Raw genomic sequence first — 16,908 nt, forward strand, 5'->3', positions numbered from 1 at the left:
AATGTGCAAGGTGATGGATGTGATAATCGACTAGGTGGTGGTGGCATCCTTTCACAGTGTGCGTGTGCGTGTGTGTGTGTGTTTATAATCACAATGTAAATTTTAAATATATTAAGATTTTATCAATTATACTTCATTAAATCTGACAACAAAGGGTATTTTAGATAATTAAATTAAACATAGTCGCTCCTAGGTGACTCAGTTGGTTAAGTGTCTGACTCCTGGTTTCAGTTCAGGTCATGATCTCATGGGTTCGTGAGTTTGAGTCCTGATTTATCTTCTGCTGACAATACAGAGCCTACTTGGGATTCTCTCTCTCCCTCTCTCTCTCTGCCCCTTCTCCCTCCCATGCTCACATTGTTTCTGTTCTTTATAAATAAATAAACTTTATAAAAGAATGCATAATGCCCTTTCCTAATCAAAACACTTTTCTGGCCTCCCCTTTCAACACTCAAACAGAACACAGAAGCATTTACAAGTTTTGAGTATTGTGAACTGGCTGCTATCAAGGCACTACACTGTGGATGGTTCAATTCACTCTTCTTATTCTCTGCAACTACCCACCCATTAGCTAACAAGTCAAGGCTACAAGCTTCAGCACTCAATTCCGCTACTTCCTTCTCCTGACTGAGAAATGATAGTTCTATACCATTGTTTTTGTTTTATTTCTTTTTTTTTTTTTGGACTCTGCTCAGAAGCCCCTATTGATAACTACTAAAAGATTTGAAGTATGTCTTCAAATAAAAAGAAGGAGGAGGGAGTGGTGAAGTGGGATATATGCAATTTGACCATGGCTTTTCACCCTTAGAAAAAGAAATCTGGATTTCTGCAGTCTTCACGAATATGTGCATCAAAACAAAAAACTAACCAGTTTTATTTCCTTTACAATGACCAGCCTTATTAAACCAGCAGCTCCTTTTTTAAAAATAGTTTATTGTCAAAGTGTTTTCCATATAACACCCAGTGCCCATCCCCACAAGTGCCCTCCTCCATGCCCATCACACCCCTTACCCTCCCCCCACCACCATCAGCCCTCAGTTTGTTCTCGGCATTCAAGAGTCTCTCATGGTTTGCCTCCCTCCCTCTCCCCCACTATTTTTCCCCTTCTTCTCCCACACGGTCCTCTGTTAGGTTCCTCCTAATCCTCATATACGTGCAAACATATAGTATCTGTCCTTATCTACCTGATTTATTTCGCTTAGCATAATGCCCTCAAGGTCCATCCATGTTGCTACACATGGCCAGATTGCATTCTTTCTCATTGCCATGTAGTATTCCATTGTATAGATAAACCACGATCCATTCGTCCGTTGATGGACACTTAGGCTCTTTCCATGTTTCGGCTATTGTGGAGAGTGCTGCTATGAACATTGGGGTCCATGTGTCCCTATGCATTAGCACTCCTGTATCCCTTGGGTAAATTCCTAGCAGTGCTATTGCTGGGTCATAGGGGAGTTCTAGTGTTAATTTTTCGAGGAACCTCCATACTGATTTCCAGAGGGGCTGCACCAGTGTCCATTCCCACCAACAGTGTAGTAGGTTGCCCGTTTCTCCACATCCTCGCCAGCATCTAGAGTTCTCTGATTTGCTAATTTCAGCCACTCTGACTGGCGTGAGGTGGTATCTCAGTGTGGTTTTGATTTGTATTTCCCTGAAGAGGAAAGATGCTAGACATCGTTTCATGTGTTTGTTGGCCATCTGGATGTCCTCGTTGGAGAAGGGTCTGTTCATGTCTTCTCCCCATGTCTTCACTGGATTATTTGTTTTTTGGGTGTGCACTTTGTTGAGTTCCTTATAGATTTTCGATACTAGCCCTTTATCTGACATGTCATTTGCAACTATCTTTTCCCATTCCGTTGGTTGCCTATTAGTTTTGCGGATTGTTTCCTTTGCCGTGCAGAAGTGTTTAATTTTGATGAGGTCCCAATAGTTTATTTTTGCTCTTGCTTCCCTTGCTTTTGGGGATGTGTCAAGTAAGAAGTTGCTGCGGTGGAGGTCAAGGAGGTTGCTTCCTGCTTTCTCCTCTAGGGTGTTGATGGTTTCCTGTCTCACGTTCAGGTCCTTTATCCATTTTGAGTTTATTTTTGTGTATGGTGTGAGAAATTGATCTAGTTCCATTCTTCTGCATGTTGCTGTCCAGTTCTCCCAACACTATCTGTTAAAGAGGCTGTCATTTTTCTATTGAGTATTCTTTCCTGTTTTGTCAAAGATTAGTTGGCTGTATACCTTTCGGTCCAGGTATGAGTTATCAATTCAATTCCATTGGTCTATGTGTCTATTTTTATGCCAATACCATACTGTCTAGATGATGACAGCTTTGTAGTAGAGTCTGGGATGGTGATACCTCCCGTTCTGGCTTTCTTCTTCAATATTACTTTGGCTATTCCAAAGACCCCACACAAGGGGTCTTGTGTGGTTCCATACAAATTTTAGGATAGTTTGTTCTAGTTTTGAGATGAATGCTGGTGCAATTTTGATTGGGATTGCATTGAATGTGTAGATTGCTTTGGGTAGTAATGACATTTTAACTATATTTATTCTTTCTATCCATGAGCATGGAATGTTCTTCCATTTCTTTGTGTCTTCTTCAACTTCCTTCATAAGTTTTCTATAGTTTTCATCATACAGATCTCTCGTATCCTTGGTGAGGTTTCTTCCTAGGTATTTTATGTTTTTTTGTGCAATTGCGAATGGATTCAGCTTCTTGATTTCTCTTTCTGTTGCTTCATTATTGGTGTATAAGAATGCAACCGATTTCTGTACGTTGATTTTGTACCCTGCAACTTGGATGAATTCTTGGATCAGTTCTAGTAGGCTTCTGGTGGAGTCTGTCGGGTTTTCTATGTAGAGTATCGTGTCGTCTGCAAAAAGTGAGAGTTTGACTTCTTCTTTGCCAATTCTGATGCCTTTGATTTCCTTTTGTTGTCTGATGGTTGATGCTAGGACTTCCAGCACTATGTTAAACAGCAGTGGTGAGAGTGGAAATCCCTGTCGTGTTCCTGATCTCAGAGGAAAGCTCTCAGTTTTTCCCCGTTGAGGGTGATTTAGCTGAAGCCTTCTCATAGATGGCTTTGATGATGTTTAACTAGGTTCCTTCTATCCCGACTTTCTCTAGAGTTTTTATTAAGAGGGGATGCTGTATTTTGTCAAGTGCTTTTTCTGCATCTATCGACAGGATCATATGGTTTTTATCTTTTCTTTTGTTGATGTGATGTATCACATTGATTGATTTGTGAATGTTGAACCAGCCCTGTAACCCAGGAATGAATCCCATTTGATCTTGGTGGATACTCCTTTTCATGTGCTGTTGGATTCTCTTTTCGAGTATCTTGTTGAGGAGTTTTGCATCTGTATTCATCAAGGATATTCACCAGTAGTTCTCCTTTTTAGCTGGATCTCTGTCTGGTTTAGGAATCAAGATGATGCTGGCTTCATTAAATGCGTCCAGAAGATTTCTTTCGATTTCTATTTTTTGGAAATGGTTGAGAAGAATGGGTATTAATTTTGTTTTAAAAGTCTGGTAGAACTCCCCAGGGAAGCCATCTGGTCCAGGGCTCTTCTTTGTTGGGAGATTTTTGATAACTGATTCAATTTCCTCACTAGTTATGGGTCTCGTCAGATTTTCTATGTGTTCCCATGTGAATTTTGGTAGTGAGTGTGTGTTTAGGAATTTGTCCATTTCTTCTAAGTAGTGTAGTTTGCTGGCATATAATTTTTCATAGTATTCCCTGATAATTGCTTGTATTTCTGAGGGGTTGGTTGTAATGAGGCCATTTTCATTCATGATTATATCTATCTGAGTGTTCTCTCTTTTGTTTTTGAGAATCCTGGCTAGAGGTTTGTCAATTTTGTTTATTTTTTCAAAAAACTAACTATTGGTTTTTAATTGATCTGTTCAACTGTTTCTTTGTTTTCTATATTGTTTATTTCTGCCCTGAGTTTTATTATTTCTCTTCTCCTACTAGACTTTGGATGCTCTTGTTGTTCTCCTTTTCGCTCCTTTAGGTGTGCTGTCAGATTTTGTACTTGTGCTTTTTCTAATTTCTTGAAATAGGCCTGGAGTGTAATGTACTCTCCTCTTAGGACTGCTTTTGCCGCATCCCATAGAGTTTGGGGTTGTATTTTCATTTTCATTTGTTTCCATATATTTTTAAATTTCTTCTCTAATTGACTGATTGGCCCATTCGTTCTTTCATAGGGTGTTCATTAACCTCCATGTTTTTGGAGGTTTTCCAGACTTCTTCCTGTAATAGATTTCAAGTTTCATAGCATTGTGATCTGAAAGTGTGCATGGTATGATCTCAATTCTATTATTATTTATTGAGGGCTGCTTTATTTCACAGTACGTGATCTATCTTGGAGAATGTGCCATGCGCACTTGAGAAGAAAGTGAATTCCATGGCCTCAGGATGTAGAGTTCTAAACATATCGGGGCGCCTGGGTGGCTCAGTCCATTAAGTGTCCGACTTTGGCTCAGGTCCATGTGGTCCAATGTATCATTCAAGTCCATGTGTCTTTAGTGATTTTCTGTCTAGTTGATCTATCCATTGCTGTTAGTGGTGTATTAAAGTCCCCTGCTATTAGCACATTCTTAACAGTTAGAGTGTTTCTGTTTGTGATTGTTTTATATGTTGAAGTGCTCCCATATTCAGTGCATAGACATTTATAATTGTTATCTTTTCCTGATGGTACACCCTATAATTATTTAATGCTATTCTTCATCTCTTGTTATTGTCTTTAATTTAAAGTCCAGTTTGTCTGATATAAATATAGCTACTCCAGGTTTCTTTTGAGTTCCAGTAGCATGATAGATATTTCTCCATCCCCTTATTTTCAATCTGAAGTTGTCCTCCAGTCTAAAATAAGTTTCTTATAGACAGCAAATAGATGGATTTTATTTTCTTATCCATTCAGCCACACTATGTCTTTTGATTGGGTCATTCAGCCCATTTACATTCAGTGTTATTATTGAAAAATATGGGTTTAGAGTCACCGTGTCCTTTGTGTGATTCATGCTTGTGGTGGTGTCTCTGGTATATTGCATTCCTTGCAACATTTCCCTGAGAGAGTCCCCCTCAGGATTTCTTGTAGGGCTGGTTTAGTGGTGACAAATTCTTTCAATTTCTGTTTATTTGGAAAGACATTTATCTCTCCTTCTATTCTGAATGACAGGCTTACTGGATAGAAGATTCTTGGCTGCATATTTTTTCTGTTCATCTTATTGAAGATTTCCTGCCATTCCTTTCTGGCCTGCCAAGTTTCAGAAGATAGGTCTGTCACCACTCTGATAGGTTTCCCTTTGTATGTTAAGGCCCTTTTATCACTAGTTGCTTTCAGAATTCTCTGTTTGTCCTTATATTTTGCCAGTTTCTCTATGATATGTCGTGCAGAAGATCGATTGAAGTTATATCTGAGGTGAGCTCTCTGTGCCTCTTGAATTTCATTGTTTGTTTCTTTCCCCACATTGGAGATGTTCTCTGCTATAAATTGTTCAAGGACTCCTTCAGCGCCTTTCTCTCTCTCTTCCTGTGATGGGATTCTCATGATACGGATATTATTCTATTTGATTGTATCACTGAGCTCTCAAACTCTCCGTTCTTGTTCCTGTATCTGTTTATCCCTCTTTTTTCTCAGCTTCCTCTTTTTCTATAATTGTGTCTTCTGAATCTCTTATTCTCCTTTCTGCCTCCCCAATCCGTGCATTGGGTGCCTCTATTTTATTATGCATCTCATTTATAGCATTTTTAAATTCATCACAACTATTTTTAAGCTCCATAGTCTTGGTAGGAAGTTTCTCTGTTGTCTTCCATGTCTTTTTCAAGCCCAGCGATTAATTTTATGACTATTTTTCTAACTTCTTGTTCATTTATGTTGCTTATATCTGTTTTGAGCAGTTCTTTAGCTGGCAATTCTTCCTGGAATTTCTTTGGAGGAGAGTTCTTCCCTTTCATCATTTTGGTTAGCTTGCTTGCTTGCTTGCTTTCTTTCTTTCTTTCTTTCTTTCTTTCTTTCTTTCCCTCTTTTATTGTAAATAGTTTATTGTCATGTTGGTTTCCATGTAACACCCAGTGCTCATCCCCACAAGTGCCCTCTTCCATGCCCATCTCCCCCTCCCCCACACACATCCATGAGTCCTCAGTTTGTTCTCAGCATTCAAGAGTCTCTCATGGTTTGCCTCCCTCCTTCTCCCCCACTATTTTTACCCTTCTTCTCCCCCATGGTCTTCCGTTACGTTCTTCCTAATCCTCCTATACCTGCAAACATATGGTATCTCTCCTTCTCTGCCTGACTTATTTCGCTCAGCATAACACCCTCAAGGTCCATCCATGTTGCTACACATGGCCAGATTTCATTCTTTCTCATTGCCATGTAGTTGTATAGATAAACCACATCTTCTTGATCCATTCGTCATTTGATGGATACTTAAGTTCTTTCTATGCTTTGGCTATTGTTGGAAGTGCTCCTATGAACATTGGGGTACATGTTTTGGTTAGCTTTCTATCTCTTGGCAGTTTTAAAAGCTTGTTATGCCACTGCACCTGTGAGTGCTGCTGTACCAAAGAAGGCTTTTTGACTCTAGTGCCTGTCCGTTCAGAAAGTGTTCTTTTAATGGTGTCTCTTTGTCTCTCTTGTTGAGATCTGGTTATTTTATTTTCCTAGTCGTAGTGGTATTTGAGACTCTCCACCATGTTTACTTTGGCTTGTTTCTCGAGGTAGACCTCTCTGCCTCTGGTCAGGGAAGAGGGCACATGTTGAGTCCTCCTTGAGCTCTGGGGCTTCATCTCAAACCTTCAGGCACATTCTGCATCCTGCTCTTCCCGTGCGGGTCCTGAGGAGGCCAGGTTTTTGTCTGATTGGACGTGGCACCAAGTCCTCTGGAATCCTCCAGAGTGGGTCCTGAGGAGACCTGGTTCCTGTCTCTGTGGCCGAGACCTCACCTCCTCCTGTATCCCCCACAACCAGTTCTGAGGAAGCAGAGCTCCTCTTAGTGTCTGAGGCAGGATCAGTCCCACTTCTTTTACTTTTAAATGGATGACATTTATTCCTTTTCCAAATTTTACACTAAGGCCACGTGGAAAAGAATGGTTTCAGCTGTTAGAAAAAAAAAAAGTACAAATCTGGGGTTTGGAGGGAGAAAAGAAGACAATGAGAAGTTGTTTCACATTACAGACCTCCCCCCTGACCCCAAAGCCGAATCTTGCTTCCGAAGTAAAAAAAAGAGACACAGTCCATTCACAAGCTGGACGTTTGAATTTCAGTAAGACATTTATAAAAACCTAGACAAGAACAGTGTCCTCCTCAGCCCAGGTGCCACTACGCACAGCACAAGAGACTAAAAACTCAACAGGAGGAGGAGGGGTGGGCTAGACACTTAGGATTTGGGAGTGTAGGCACCCCACATCTGGCTCAGGGACTTGGGGAATAGGGTAAAAAAAAAACCTACTTAGAAAAGAATTGGGGAAGAAAGCCAGCAATTGCCTTCTTCAGGGGTGGGGACAGGAGAGGTAAGGCCAGGAGCAGGAGCATTTCACATCGCTAACCGAACCTGGGAAACTGCAAGGGACCATCTTCAACTAGCCTTAAGGGAAAGGCCAAAGAGAGGATGGAAGAATCCACAAGAGGGAAAAGGAGAGGGAATGTGGCTGGGAGGGGCAACAGCCCCTTCCTTTCAGGGCACAGGAAGGCAGCCAGGTCACCAGATCCAAGCAGTGACCTCATAAGGACAGCACAGTTTTTGCAGCTTAGAGCTCACCTATCTGCCCCCACCCAGCTACTCATTCTGCCCGTTGGTGGGTGTAGGGCCACTATCTGGCCCTGAGGGAGTGGGTGGCTTTGTAGGCCCTACTCTTCTTCTGTGTCTCCTCCCTTGGAGGCAGCACCAGCCTCTGTCCCCTTGGCCTGAGGCTCCTGGGTGGCAATAGCCTTCCCTTCCTGAGCTGTGCCTTCCTGACCACAGGCTCTGATTTCCCCTTGCTCCTGCTCTTCCTCTTTGGGTGAGGACACATGTGTCACCCCCACCCTTGTTCCAATTTCTCTTGAAGGACAGACCACTCAATTTGAAAGGCTTCTTGAAAGAGAATTTCTTCTCCTTCTTCTTGGGAGTCTCCTTGGTGGGGGAATCCCTCTTGACCTGAGCGCCCTGGCTAGAAGGTGCTAGCTCAATGGCATCGTCAGTGATCCCTGCTGCCTCCTCTTTTCGGTTCATGGAAGGCGATTACCCTTCACCCTTGGAAGTAAATGTCCATTGTTTTTCATGTGGCCATTCTCCTGTCCGTTTACCTTAGCAGGGAAGTGCCAGCTGCCTCCTTGGTGGTCACTTGGCCCCAGGGAGACTTGGAGCTCTGGCTGCCTATGATGGCGGGATCTACTGGGGGTTGCCTAGAGCCACTTCCGTTTACCCCTTCCCCCTTGCACCGCAGTGGATAGTTCAGCCAGGTTGCCCTAGCCAGCAAAGGGGTGGGGCTCATGCCTGAGGGGACAGGGTATGGAGGTGAAGGAGCTGCACCCCCTTTCCACCTCAGGACCCACTAGCTGTGCCTGCTGCCCTGTGCCAGAACCTATAACACATCTTCTTTATCCATTCATCATTGATGGACATTTGGGCTCATTCCATAATTTAGGTATTGGTGATAGCACTGCTATAAACAATGGGGTGTTTTGTTATCCTTTGGATAAATATCTAGTAGTGCAATTGCTGGTCATAGGGTAGTCCCGTTTTTCATTTTTTGAGAAACCTCCATACTGTTTTCCAGAGGGGCTGCACCAGTTTACATTCCCATCAACAGTGTTGGAGGGTGCCCATTTCTCCACATCCTCGCCAGCATCTATAGTCTCCTGATTTGTTCATTTTGGCCATTCTGATCGACGTGAGATAGTATCTCAGTGTGGTTTTGATTTGTATTTCCCTGATGGGGAGGGATGCTGAGCATTGTTTCATGTGTCTGTTGGCCATCTGGATGTCCTCTTTGGAGAAGTGTCTGTTCATGTCTTCTGCCCATTTCTTCACTGGATTATTTGTTTTTCAGGTGTGGAGTTTGGTGAGTTCCTTACAGATTTTGGATATTAGCACTTTATCAGATTTTTTTAAACAATTTTTCAACTTTTGTTCAGTTTTGAGAGACAGAGGGATAGAGAGAATGGGAGACACAGAATCTGAAGCAGGCTCCAGGCTCTGAGCTGTCAGCCCAGAGCCCGATGTGGGGCTTGAACTCATGAATGGGGAGATCGTGATCTGGGCCGAAGTCAGCTGCTCAACCGACTGAGCCACCCAGGCACCCCCAAAACTTCAGTTTTAACTGAAGAATAATGTCCACACTCAATTCTTGGATAGCATGTCTATATCCTAAATAACACCTTTCACATTCAAGGCACTGTTAAGTATCATAGTGTCTTCATCTAGAATTGAGAGTTGTCAGATCTAAGTTCTTAACACATTTCATATTGGTCTGAATAGCTTGTTGAGATTTTCTGAAAGTACTAAAGTTGTGTTTCTGACCTTTCTATCCGTCGTAGAAAATTATATTTGTATAGCTTCTTGGCATATGTGACCGACATATCCAACCATACTTTGAGTGCCCTGAGCTTAGGGGCTCATGTCATCTGAGACTCTGACTCATCTTTCCAAAGGCTGAAGGAATCAATATCTGGCATTACTTGTTATGTGTTTGTGGCACATCAATTGAGAAGGTAGGCTATGCTTCATTCAGCCTTCATTCTGGATGAAGAATCACTCAAGGAAGATTTTTTAAAAGTAGTGTATCATGTTGTAGGTAATATTATAAAATGTCCCCCAAGATTCCGTTCTCACTGGTGTGTATGCCCTGCATAATCCCCAGGCCTGTGAAAATGATGCATTTTATACCTATGATTAGGTTATGTCCTGTGGCACAGTTGATCTTAAGATAAGGAGATTATATAGTGGGCTTATCCTAATCACATGAATACTTTAAAAGTAAAGAGTTGTCTCCAAAGAGGAAGTCAGAGAGATAAGTTCCAGGTGGTCTTGAATAAAGCAAGCACCAATTTTGTGAGCTGCCATTGGAGAGGGACAGCCTCCAGTAGCAGAGCATTCTCCAGACAATAGCTAGCAGGAGAATAGAGACTTCTGTCCTACAGCTGCAAGGAAATGAATTCACCAACAACCTGAATGAGCTTGGAAGCAAATTCTTCACTAGAGTCTTCAAAAAAGAATGAAGTCCAGCCAACACCATAATTTTAGCTTTGTGAGACTCTGAGCAGAGAACATTGCTAAACCATGTCTGAACTTTGAAAGAACTGTGAGTTAATAAATGGATGTTGTTTTCAGCAGCCAAGTTTGTGGCAATTTGTTACACAGCCATAGAAAACTCATATATTTCTTTTCCCTGATGAATTCAGATCTACAGAGAAGATCCTCTTAGAGACAAATGTGTGAGATCATGCACTGTAACTCTGTGTGCTGCTGTGGTTACTTTCTGGGAGTTTGTAATAAGATGATTTAACAAGGTTTTATGCTACTATTATATTACTGCTATCAGATTCTCACCTGAAGGATAGGAATATTATTGAATCATTTACCAATCAATTGTGGATAAAATGTTAGATGGAAAACTGTAACTGAGTGGATGACTATATAAGGTTGGGGGTGTGAATAATTGGTGGAAGAAAGGAAAGAATGGAATAGCTGTCTTGTGAGTAACATATCACATGTAGACTTGGAGGGTGAGTTAAGGGGTCTGGGAAGTTACATAGCCAATACTTTGAAGATGAAGCACAAATATTTAAGGAAACAGAATAAGGCAATGGATATGGCTTAAATGACTTGTAAACAAATTAACTAGTGTGGAATTAGAAACAAGTTCTTCAAACTCTTGAGTGTGTGTGTGTGTGTGTGTGTGTGTGTGTGTGTGTGTGTGTGTTGTACTTCTTTATTTTCCTTGTGTTCTTCCTTCACGGTTTTTCAGGTCTTTTAAAAATTTCAGCCTTTTGCAACTGTGCTAAGAGAAACCAAGGAAGGAAGAAGCTGTTCATACTTTTGCCAGACATTTAATGAGAAAATATTATTCCTCTGGAGGCCAAGCATGGTGGCTGGGGCTGGAAGAGAAGCTTCAGGAGTGTATTTCCTGACAGAAGCTACTTCAGAGAGATTAAAATTTAGTTCAAATTGCTCCTTGGGGATGCCTAACTGGCCCAGCAAAAAGATCATGAGACTCTTGATGTCAGGGTCATGGGTTTAAGCCCCATATTGGGTGTAGAGATGACTAAAATTAATTAATTAATTGAGTGATTAAAAATTGAACACTCTTGGTATGTATGAGATAAAATGATAGTATAAGGGGGCTTCTTTCTTGTGATATTACAGTTTTGTATTGTGATGGGTGTGGTAGTTGCATGTGATAAAACTTCAAAAAATACCCAAACAAATGAATGGATGAATGCATATGAAAACTGAATAAGGTCTATGGTTTACATAATAGTATATTACCAATGTCAGTTTCCTGGTTTTCATAATGTACTATGGTTATATAAAATACTATCATTGGGGAAACCTGGGTAAAAAGTACATGGGAACTATATTTTTTTGCAATTTGTCATGAACCTTCACTTTTATTTCAAATTTAAAACTGTTTAATTGAAAAATAGAACTGAAAGCCCTTAGATTTCTGGCACCATACCAGAAATTACTTCCTGAAATTGCTATCCTGATCAAGACTATGGATCAAGGGAAAGGGTTTTTATGAAGAGTTAACAACCATGAGACATCTGCTAAACCCTGTCCCCACAACAGAATTACAAAACACTTGGAAATCAGAGGCTCTGCCTCAGGCTGCTCTGTCAATATCAGGGCTGTAAACACATTCTGCAGAAATACTAACCATGTCTCTCAATCCCCTAACTCCTGCTTTCACCTTCCATCCCTAAGCCAGCCAACTCTCCTATGGGAATTAATACCCAGAAGTGAACAGCAGATAATGTTATGGAAAAGTCAACAACATTGTTACTGAGCTGATTGCAAGAAAAGCCCTCAGGCCTCTGATTTACATGTCATGCACCACATGACTTTGCTTATTGTCATCTCTTCTAATCATCAATGTGACAATAAAATGAGGCACAGTCCCAAAAGCTAGTGCTTGACAGAGAAACAATGAGAGACTCAAGGAGCAAAAGGCTCTGTCTGCAATAAGCAGCTGTTCATCAGGCTACATCCCTCCTGAGAGAATTCAGGTTCTTAACATGTTAGCTTCCTGTTTTACCATAAGATCGCACCAGTTTTTGCAGATGTCTTCATTTTCTTTCTTCTTCTCTCCCTTTATATCTTTTTATAAAAATCCATCCTTGCTCTTCAAAATCCAGGCTCAAAGAACATCAGTGACCACACCATTCACTCCTGGCTTAAAGTGAAAGGAAATGCCAATTTTTTAGAGGACAGAAGTGATATAATATATAAGAACCTTTTGTCTAGACTAGTATTGGTGTAAGTTAGTTTAAAAAAAAAACAGCTTGAGTTCTAAACTTAACCAGATGGAAATATGCCTGCTGAGAGTTGGACCTAATTCAGAAAAGATTGTTAGCCAATAGACAAACTAATTTAGAGCAGCATATGCCAAAAATGGTCAATCAAGTTGTCCCAAGTGTGACTCCCCCATAGCAGATGCCATGTCTCTCTTAAGGCTTTTGAGTGTCATCTTTTAACATGGAGGTGGGTTTTTATGTGTACACACAGACATAAATAAAACGTTGGCCTGTAGCTACTCTTCATTTTATTGCATTATGGCCCTGCCACTCTATCAGCAAAGAGCATTAGCTCTCTTTTAGGAATTTTAAATGAACACAGATTTTGCAAATCAAACAGAATCTATGAACATACACAATTAATCCAAGCAAATGTCTTCACTCTTCTTATCTTTTCATGTTTCTCTATTGTAAAAACAACATAAATATGAAACCGTACTGGTCCATATTGTCATCATCTAATAAAAGTCAGTATTTTCATTTTTCCATATTACCTTTCACTCCTTGCCAGTTTGTTTATCCAATTTTGACATTCCGTTTTCCTTAATATAGACTAAAAATGAAAAATTTCCCTCCTAAAAATAGGCTCACACTGAAAGGGATCTGTTTACCCAAACGTGGACAATAAAGGGATACCCAAAATGCAACAATTACCTTTACAGTACTTATTGGTTCAAGAAGCCCTTTCATATCCATTGCCTCATTACATCCTTATTATAATCTTACAAGGCAGGCAGGACTCTAGGAACTGACAAAAGGCAGAGGTTCTCTTGTCAGTTCTCCCTTACTAAACCAGAATACAAGGTTCCCAGACAGGCAAGTGCAAAGTGCTTCAGAAGCATAGAGGTCATTTCTAAATGAAGCAAATGACATTTGAGCAGAGTATTAAAAGGTGAGTAACATTTGGATCTGGAGAGAGGCCAAAGGAGATAATAGAAGGAAACACAGCCAAAACAACAAATTAGGAAAGCAAGCTGTTTCCTGGAGCACAAGATACATGAAGACGAATCGTAAGAAACAAAGCTGAAGAGATAGGCTACTGCCAGATTATGGAGGGCTTTGAATGCCATATTTAAAAGTTCCATTTATTTTCAGTAGAAAGAAAATGGTTTTTTGAAGATAAAGTATGCCAAAGAGTCCTTGTATTATTTAGTTTCTGTTGCTCTACAAACAAGTGATCTTAGGCAAGTTAACCTCTCTGTGCTTCAGTTTCCTCATTTGTGAAATGGGTATAATAACAATTCCTAGTCCAGAGAATAACTGTATGTAAAGATTAAGAGAAATAATGCATATAAAGCACTTAGGACAGTGCCTGGCACAAAGGAAGCATTCTGTAAATTCTAGATGTTATTATTACAATAATTCATCTTCATAATCATGCTGTTTCCTCAACTGTAAAATGAGATAATTGGACTATTTAATTTCTAAAGCCCCTTGACATCTTCAACACTATTATCATCATCTTTTTGCTCCCCCCTATACTTGGTATCCAAAAACCCCACCTCTGGGATGGTGAGAATCTAGACTTTTTATAACGAGAGGTTAGAAGTGATCACGAGGTCCTTACATATTTCACCCAGATGAGTAAACAGCAAGTGGTTAGGAGAGAACCTGCAGGATTCCTTTGAGATAATAACAACCTCTCTATGATAAAGAATATAATCAGTTTGGATGAGAAGTCTTAATAATCATTGGATGTGCTGGGTTGAAGGAGACCAGCTTCCTCTCAAAAACAAAACAACTACCCAACCCACAGGCATACAGTTGTGTGGATTATTATGCACTTTCACATTTGAGGCTCATATCAATTCTATGAGATTAATATTACTATCTTTATTTATAGACTATGAGAAAATAAAGGTATAGAGAAAGCAATGGCTCTCCCAAGGTAGTAGGTGGTAGAGTCAGCATTCAAACCCAGGTCTAGGGGAGCCTGGGTGGCTCAGTCGGTTAAGCATCTGACTTCGGCTCAGATCATGATCTCACAGTTTGTGGGTTTGAGCCCCACATCAGGCTCTGTGCTGACAGCTCAGAGCCTGGAGCCTGTTTCAGATTCTGTGTGTGTGTCTCTCTACCCCTCTCCCACTCATGCTCTGTCTCTCTCTGCCTTAAAAATAAATAAACAAAATACAAAAAACTCAGGTCTACAATATTGTGCTTGTTCTTACCACCACAGATCACCATCTCCACTACATCAGTTAGAGATCTAGCAACCTGTCAATTTGCCCAATTTCATTCAAATAGGTGGACTGTGCCTGCCAGAGAAAATGGCAGCCAATGAGCTCTCTGTGGAAATGCCAATAACAATATGTAACAACAGAAGTTTGTGGAAAAGCAATTGAAACAATTACAAAAGAAAAATGAGATCTTTGACTTATATGAGAAATTTCTGCCCTTCCTCATCTGTATGGAAAATTGAAGGTGGGTCTAAGCTCTGTTTTCATTGAGAACAAGTAGATGATAACAAGATTCTGGATCTTCAGTTAAGATACACAGATTAATGATTTAAATGAATAAAGAATCTGCTATGTCAAGAGATAATGTTTCAAGGTATTAAGAGAAATTGACCACACTTTGTGTTAATCTATTTGCACTAAGCACATTGGGCTTTGCATTAAAGTTGTGTTTTCTTATCTCATCTACTGAACAGTAAGCTGCTCATAAGAAAAGACTGCATCTTTCTTATCTGGGTCCTTATGGTAGGAATTCGCCTTGGACTTTGCATATTATAGACACCAGATAAATAGCTACTTGTTCAGTGAATCAATCAGTTCTTTCATTGGTTATAACTTATGCCAATGGTTCTCATCCTGTTACTGATTTTTGTGAAGTGAAATGAAAAGGCTATCTTGTCTCCTTCCATAATGAAAAATCATAGAGTAAAATTAAGTTTGTAAATTTAACTGAACAGCTAAAATCACCAGCAACGTTCATTAACTAATTCTTGTGATCTTTAAAAGTTACAATAGCTGGTGCCAGAAAGATGGTGGAGTAAGAGAACCCCTAAGTTCACCTCGTCCCATATTAACAACTAGTTATCAGCATGTACATGCTAATTGTTAAAAAGACATGTGCAAGGATAATTAATACTCAACCATATAAATGATACAATAATAATAAGTTGACTTTAAAAAAACAAATAGTTATCACTCATATCTGAGTCAATAAACTTGAAAGCAATCTGAAGACTGGCAGAATAAACTCCACAACTAAATGTAAAGAAGAAGGCACATGAGAGAGGTTAGAAAGGGCATAAACTGTGGTCAGGACCTGCCCACAGGAGGAAGGGAGCTGTGGCCATGGACAAGGAAAATCACCAGAGAGCCCACACAGGGAAATGAATCCCCATAACATCTGGCCTTGAAAACCAGAGGATCTCAGTTCCATGAGTTTGTATAACCAGCAGCTGTACTTGGAGCCTATAGCTGTAAGAGTGGGCTAACTCAGCATTAAGTGAGTGATAGCGGGGTCCCTGCCCTTAAAGAGAGAACATCCCATAGAGAGGAAACATACAATACAGTTTTCACAATGCCTGCGGCAAATGGGAAGGAGATCTGTTTATAAGGACTTCAGAGCCTGTTGGGGGACTGGAGCTGGGAGGCACTATTTTCCTCCCTCTGCCTCCCAACATATACAAAGAGTCACCTGTGGGAAGGTGGCACTGCACAGATATTTGCTACCTAACCTGTTAGCAGTGTACCCAGACCATGAGTTCTCCCAAAGATTTGCCCACTTTAAGCCTTCTGGCCTTGGCCCAGAGCTTGTTACCCTGAGCAGGCATCACACAGCTGCTACCCCTGTACTGTGCCCCAGTAGCCATCACACTTCAGGGGATCCAACCTAGGACTAATGGCCCAGCTTAAATTTTGGTAATGCCATGCGGACCCCATACACTCACCTTGCACACAGACACTGCACACCTCTGGCCTCCATTGTGCTCCACACTCAGCCACCACAAGCAGAGTCAACCTGTGTTCTTGTCTGCTGCCCTGGGCCTTGTCCCAGGCCACTGCTGCTAACCCATGCCATGCCACACCACCAGCCACTGCCATGCTTTGAGGAGATCTGATCTAGGACTAGCAGCTCAGTCTAACTATTGCTAACATGCCCTGCCAAACCACAACAAGTCCCTAGTTGCCACCTCGCTCTGCACCAAGCCTCTGCACACACAGACACCATGTTCCACGCCTAGTCACTGTGTACACCTGGCTACTATGGCAGCTCCCTCCTTGCCCTCAGCCACTGAAGCTAATGTGCACTACACCCCCAGCCACAGCCATGCTTTCAGGGATCCAGCTAATACTAGCAGCTTAGTGTAAATTTTGCTAACACCTCTGTTCTGCCCCTGAGCCCTCCTACCTCAGAGCTGGTCTGCTTTGGCCTCACTAACACCACAGAAAGAAAGCATAGCCCACA

At 41.1% G+C, this 16,908-nt stretch overlaps 1 pseudogene; it reads right to left on the bottom strand.

The window, feature by feature from the left end:
* Positions 1 to 7,771: 7,771 nt before the first annotated feature.
* LOC120227178 lies at positions 7,772 to 16,544 on the bottom strand (annotated as a pseudogene).
* Positions 16,545 to 16,908: the final 364 nt, after the last annotated feature.

The sequence above is a fragment of the Hyaena hyaena genome, unplaced genomic scaffold, assembly GCF_003009895.1.
Source record: "Hyaena hyaena isolate Hyena2069 unplaced genomic scaffold, ASM300989v1 scaffold_2061, whole genome shotgun sequence".
Taxonomy (NCBI): domain Eukaryota; kingdom Metazoa; phylum Chordata; class Mammalia; order Carnivora; family Hyaenidae; genus Hyaena; species Hyaena hyaena.